Genomic DNA, 7,200 nt, shown 5'->3' on the forward strand with positions numbered 1-7,200 from the left:
TCCCCCAAGATTTTTAAAATTTAGTCATTTGAGAGAGAGAGAGAGAGAAATAGCATGAGCAGGGGCGAGAGGCAGAGGGAGAAGCAGACTCCCCACTGGGCCAGGAGCCCAACAAGGGGCTTGATCCCAGGAACTAGAGATCAGGACCTGAGCCAAAGGCAGACGCTTAACCATCTGAGTCACCCAGGTGCCCACAACAGGAAACCACACTTAAAAAGGATTTTACACCACCCTGGAAGGAGCCTTCCCCCCTTTTCCATGTGACAAAAACCTGATTGGATGCCAGGCACAGGGAGGGTTAATCAAATTAAAACAGCCCACCAACAAGCCCATAAAAACCCCTAGACTTAAAAACTCTGGTGGCAACCGTGTGGGGTCCCCTCCCTCCTCAGGAGCTCTGTACTACTGCCTTGCTCTCGCTCAATAAACCTTGCTTTGCTGCCCACCACTCTGTCGGGCCTACCTCTTCATTCTTTGAAGTGGCGGGACCAAAAACCGCAGGCTGCCGTGGAGAAAAAAATCCTATAACATTTTGACCTTAGAGTTTTGCTCGTGTGTCTGCTTACCACTGCTTGCAGACCAGTGTGGGTTCAGACGCGCAGGGTGGGAGCTGTTCTAAGTCAGAGACCACGTGTGTGTAGGTATGTACGGTGTGGACCGATATGACTACGTCTGTTTGCACATCTCTCGGGAGAGACTTGCTTATCCATTTACTTGGCAGTGTACCATGTTTCAAACACAAGTGAGAAGCGGAAAATAAGCCCTCCAAAATTTCCCCACCAGTCAGAGTCCCTGCAGTCATTACGGAATTCACTTCTTACACTGCTTGGCATTCCTACGTCCTCAGGTCAATGGGAAAAGTTGCTTAAGAGGACAGGGAGTCCACGAGGGACTTAATGGCACTGGTGCCTGACGGGGCCAGCTGCAAATATTTGGAAGACTGATTTATGTGCAGTCAGATAAATAAGGTATTAATGTGTGGTTTGTGTTAGAGGCCCAATTATAATAGTAATATTTGGGGAGTGCTTATGTCCTAGGTACTGTGCCAAGCATGCTAGAATGTATTGTTTGATTTACTCCTCATCTCACCCTTTTAAGGCAGGAACTACTCATATCCATTTGGAGAGAGGAAACAAGCACAGAGAGGTTAAGCAACAGACCCAGGCACATACAGACGGTAATGGCACTGGGGGGTTTAACCCCAGGCCTCTCTGTAAGGTCGGCACTCGGAACCCCAGCAGGACCCTCACGACCCGGACTCACTGCTCACATCCTGGGGGCTCTGAAAAGAGCCCTTATTTAAAGAGTCTCCTAAGTCTACCATAGTATTTTCTAGAGCTATTCCGGAATGCCCGGCTGCCAACATGGCGAACAGAGAACCAGGAAATGCCTCTCTCTGGGCAAAATGTCGTTGGAAAGTGGACCAGGCAGGAGAATTGTAGGTGTGCGGCTCTCAGTCTGCCCACCCCACACCCTCCTGGGCAGGGGGGGCTGGGCTGTTCTGCTACTTACCCCAGGTCACCACTGTAGGGGTTCAGAACGAGTGGCCCCAAGATGTACCACTTTGCCTTACAAATTATTTCAGGCTGAAAATGATCAAGGCACAGAAGACTCAGGAAGAAATTTGGGCCTTCCCCTTAACTGCCTAAAAGTATGCAGGTAGAGGACACTGCATACTGCACAAAGAACCACAGCAGGATAGGACCTGGGGGTGGGGGATGGGGAGGAATTATGCCAAGTCTGTCTATGTCTCATTGTTCCTGAGGGGGCCCAGCAAACATTTGTTTCCCAAACCTTTACTCTTTTTCATCTTCCTGTGAATTGTCTTCTCTTTGAAGCCCCAGACCCCTACCTACTTCTTAGTTCAGGATGACGTGTATTCCTCATTCTGCCTGACTGTCTTCGGAATCTTGTGTTTCTGTGAATTCTCCACATGTCTATGACCGTATCTGATTTTCTCCTGTTAATCTGTCAGCTTAATTCTTGGACCACAAGAACCGTGAAGGGTAGATGAAAATGTTTCCTCCCTCATACCACCAACAGAATCGTCCCAGCCAGGCAGAGATTTGGCTTCCCAAGTCTTGCCTCTGGGCAGAGGACCCCACAAAACCCAGAAAATCACAACATCTCCCTCTGCTGGGCTGTGCCTGAGATTACAGTCAAAGGGTCAATGTTTCCTTTCCCCACAAAGTGTGGCACCCAACTGCCTCCTATACACGCACCCCCCTCCTGGTGACAGATCTCTGGGGGGAGATTGGCTCTCTACCACTGTCCATGTCTCTCCATTCCAACAGAGCCACAGTCACAGAATCCCATGCCCCCTGGCCATGGCAGTGGGCGTGTAGCCCAACGCAGTGACAGCAATGTGCCTGAGGGGTGGGCACATAACCCAAACAGGACAGTCCTGGGGCATTATAGGTGTATGCTGTGGAAGACCCTTTCTGCTGGGGTCTCCCTGGGAGGAGCTGAGAGCCTGGGCTCCCTGTGGGCTTGGCCCTCCTCCCACATATGCAAGCCTGCACACCGCTGTAAGGCCAGTGCACAGAGAAACCCACTGGGGATGGAGCAAGAGCTTCATAGGAGTTCCTAGACCCAGAGAATTCTTAGACGCAGAGAGTTCCTAGACCCAGAGAGGAATTCCTAGACCGGGAGAGGTGTTCCTAGACCCGGAGGGGAATTCTTAGACCCAGCGAGGGTGTTGCTAGACCCAGAGAGTTCTTAGACCCAGAGAGGGAGTTCCTACACCCAGACAAGAGTTTCTAGACCCAGAGAGGAGTTCCTAGACCCAGAGAGGTGTTCCTAGATCCAGAGAGGGAGTTCCTTAATGGTATGCAGGCTTTGCTGTGTGAATTGAAACCAGTGGAGGAAAAGGCTCCAAAAAAGGAAGTTGGGGTTCCTTGGAGGGTTTCCCATCATCAAACTTCCCAGGAGTGTGGCTGAACCGACTGGCCACGTGTTTGTGGGAGGACCCTTGGACAGTGAGCACCCTGCTTGTTAGCATTCATTGAATTTGGGTTTTTCAAACATTTCTTTTGTATGGCCTTCTGTGCACCCCTCACTGAAAATGCCAAGTTCTCTCACTCTCCTGAGCTGGGGAAGATGCTTTCCTTGCTTCCAGTGGTTTTGGTCCTGTGGGTTTAAAGTGGGAGGGCCTCAAGAGAAGTCTTGGTTTACGCTGTGATGTGATTGAGGGTCCTGTGGGAGGAGCACATCTCCCCTCCTCACTCCACACAGCTGCTGGCCACAGTGACACAGGAGCCCACAGAAGCAGGGTGTCCCACAAAGGGCAAAGATTTGGCTTTCATTGCCCTCAAAGCTGGGGTCCCAGATGCAGCCAGGCCAAACACGACTGCAGATTTCAAGGCCTGCATCATTTCTGCATTCTAGGGATGGTGGCAAAATTCTTCTACAGGAAAAGCTTTCTTTCTTTTTCTCCCTCCCTCCCTTCCACCCTCCTTTCTCCTTTCTTTCTTTCTTTCTTTCTTTCTTTCTTTCTTTCTTTCTTTCTTTCTTTCTCTTCCTTCCTTCCTTCCTTCCTTCCTTCCTTCCTTCCTTCCTTCCTTCCTTCCTTCCTTCCTTCTTTCTCTCTCTCTCTCCACTTAAAAATAAATGATCTTTTACTGCAGAGGTTGGGCCGCTGAATTTCTGCAAAGCCATCTAATGTTAACCTTTGTGTTTCTCTCTCCTACTATTCTCTGAAAGGTTTGGTACAAGGATTCTTGGGTCAAGACACATCAGGGCAGGACCAAAATGGAAACTCCCATTGGTGGGCCTAACAGCAATTTCTACAATGGAATGTGGAAATATGGTGTGTTTTTTTTTTCTTTTTCTTTTTTTTCTTTTTTTTTTTTTTTAATAATCAGAAACCTAATTTTTTCTCACATATCAAAAAAGCTGGTGTCGGGGTATCCAAGTGTGACACAGCAGCTCCGTGTTGCCACTGCGGGGACTCAAACTCCATCTCCCTGCTTGGCCAGTTTTAGCAAGTGTGTTTTGGTCTCAAGCTTGTCCCTTTGTGGGTCCACAGTAGCTGGTCCACTTTCAACATGGTATTTCCATTCTGCACAGAAAGAGAGGGCCGAGTAAGAGCAAAATGCACATGGCAGCCCCTTCTCGGAGGATTTTCCCAGATGCCTCATCTAGCCTTGGCTTTTCCATAGCCAGAACTGGCTGTTTCTCGCTGTGAATGAGACTGGAATTTGTAGTTTTTCACTGGCACACTGCTTTCCCAAACAAAATCGGTGTCCTATGGTAAGAAGGAAAGAGGGAATGGCTATCAGGTGGGTGATAGGCAGTGTCTGCCACGGGATCACACTTGGTCCATGCTGGAATGTTCTGAGAGATGCATGTCTCCTGGAGTTTCCACTTAGTGGCTCCTCCTAGTACTAGCATTTATTTCTGTACTCTGTGCAGGTCCCAAACAAATGCAGGTGGCTGGATGGCATTACGGATCTGAGTATATTATGCAAGGGAGACATGAGTACAGCCTGTTCCTCTGGATCTCATACCCACTCGGATGGCTGCTATCAAACATGCAGAGAGTAACAAGTGTCGGTGAGGATGTGGAGAAATTGCAACCCTCGTGCGTTGTTACCGGCAATGTAAAGTGGCGGGACCGCCATGGAAAACAGTATGGTGGCTCTTACAACGATTAAGAATAGAATTACCATACGATCCAGTGATCCCACTTCTGGATATGCACCCCAAACAATTGAAAGCAGGGTCTCAAAGAGATATCTGCACCCCTGTGTTCACAGAAGCATTATTCACAATCATGAAAAGGCGGAAGCAGCCCAGGTATCCATCCGTAGACGGACACCTACACAAAGTGTGGTGTACACACAATACATACAATAGACTATTATCCAGCCTTTAAAAGGAAGGACATTCTTTTTTTTTTTTTTTAAAGATTTTATTTATTTATTTGACAGACAGAGACAGCCAGCGAGAGAGGGAACACAAGCAGGGGGAGTGGGAGAGGAAGAAGCAGGCTCTTAGTGGAGGAGCCTGATGTGGGGCTCGAACCCAGAACCCTGGGATCATGCCCTGAGCCGAAGGCAGATGCTTAATCACTGCACTACCCAGGCGCCCCAGGAAGGACATTCTGACACACGCCGCAACATGGATGAAAGCTGAGGATATTGTGCTACGTGAAATAAGCTCGTCATAGACAAATACTGCATGATTCCACTTACAGGAGGTATCTAAAATAGCAAAATTCCTAGAATCCAAGAGTGGACTTCCAGTTGCCAGGGGCTGGGTGGGGAGGCGAAATGGGGAGTTAGTGTTTCATGGATATAGTTTAGCAAGATGGAAAGATCCAGAGATGGATGGTGGCGGCGGTTGCACAACGCTGGGAATATACTTACACTGAACTGTATACTTAAACATGATTAAGATGGCAAATTTCGTGTCCTGTAGATCTTACTACAATTGAGCTGATTTGAGGAAATCTCAGTAGTGTTCAGGGATGCCTTGGTAACTGGTTACTCACACGTGTCCCTGGCACTCCAGCCACCTTGGGATTGCCCAAATGGGGTGGGACTCCAGAGGAAAAAGATTAGTTCCTTTGCTTACTACGCTCAGACACTGAGTCAGTGATCTGATTTGGGACAGGAACTAATCACCCACTGTTCCTGGTAAGAACTTTCCAGTCAAAACATTGTACCGGGGCGCCTGGGTGGCTCAGTCGGTTAGACGTCTGCCTTCAGCTCAGGTCATGATCCCGGGGTCCTGGGGTCGAGTTCCACATCGGGCTCCCTGCTCTGCGGGAAGCCTGCTTCTCCCTCTTCCCCGCTCCTGCTCTCTCTCGCTATCTCTGTCTCTCTCTCAAATAAATAAATAAAGTCTTTAAAAAAAAAATGAAAACATTGTACCGAACTTTTGTCAAAGCTAGGGTTCTGTTCTATCGAGGGAACATTTTGGGACCAGTTCCTTGGCAGTCTGCTCCATGAGCCCTTCTTGGGTGAATGAATTAATCTGCTTTCAGATTCTTGGAAGAGGCTGTCGTTCTGGTGTACTCCATCCTCGGTCACCCACACCACGGCGTCTGTACCGCTGTCACGAGCGCGCCTACAAGGCGCACCCAAGAGCCGTGTCCTACAACGTCAGCTTTATGCAGTCATAAAGCAAGGTTAACACAGTTATAAAGCAGATCCAGGATTCCAAAGTCAATGACATTTCACTGTGCATTTAACCCGGCTTCCTACAGGTCGCGCAAAGCAAGCACAAGACAAAGTCACACGACAAACAAGATACGATAAGGGGTAAGAAGTTAATGATCCAAACGTGCAGAGAGTCCACAGGAACGGTAGAGGTGAGGCCGGCCTGGATCAGGTGCAGTGCAGCTCAGCTCTCGGCAGGCAGCGCTGTGGAGGAGTTCTGTTCTGTTCAGAGGTCAATGGGACACAGCCTTGGGGCAGCTGCCTTTCAAATGCAGTCATACGGGGACAGGTCAGCACCTGGAGAGTCTGACAGCTGGCTGCCAAAGTGCTCCCTTTTTAAAGGAGATCAATCAGTCTCGGACCTTGCAGACCTCCTCTTGTTGTTGTGATTATCAGCTCTCTGTTCTTCCAGGCTTTCTTAGCTTTCCCGGTTATCAGCTGAGGGTGCTGCCAACCTGTGCTGATTTTGCTGATAGCTGGTCTTAACTGCAACGCCCTTAGCTGCTGACATCACTGCTTGACATGAGTCACTCTTTGACGTGAGTGATTCCATCTTGCTCTCTACAACCATCTTGCAGGAATCTTCTCTGACGCTTTGGTGGCTGCAGCACCTGGCTTGAAATAGCTTCTTGAACCGTCCTTCCAACCCCAGAAATATGTTGAAAGAACCTCCAGCCTAGGAGAAAACTGCAAGAATTTGGGAGGTTTTAAGGAGCTGGCAAGATTTGAGTAACTCAAGAACATCCATTCTTGACCTCTTGCAAATCAGAGCCCTGTGGGAATCTCAAGAAATCCGTTGTGACGTTATGATTTATAATAAGAAATATAGATTTGATCTTTGTTCCCATTCTGGCACAGAGCTCCTGAAACTCTTGGAATTTCCTAAGTGAGGAGAGTGATAAAGGTGGCTTTTGTTAGATTAATAAGTGAATTCTGGGGGTGCCTGGGTGGCTCAGTCATTGGGCATCTGCCTTTGGCTCAGGGCGTGATCCCGGCATTCTGGGATCGAGCCCCACATCAGGCTCCTCCGCTGGGA

The sequence above is a fragment of the Ailuropoda melanoleuca genome, chromosome 2 (assembly GCF_002007445.2).
Source record: "Ailuropoda melanoleuca isolate Jingjing chromosome 2, ASM200744v2, whole genome shotgun sequence".
NCBI lineage: Eukaryota > Metazoa > Chordata > Mammalia > Carnivora > Ursidae > Ailuropoda > Ailuropoda melanoleuca.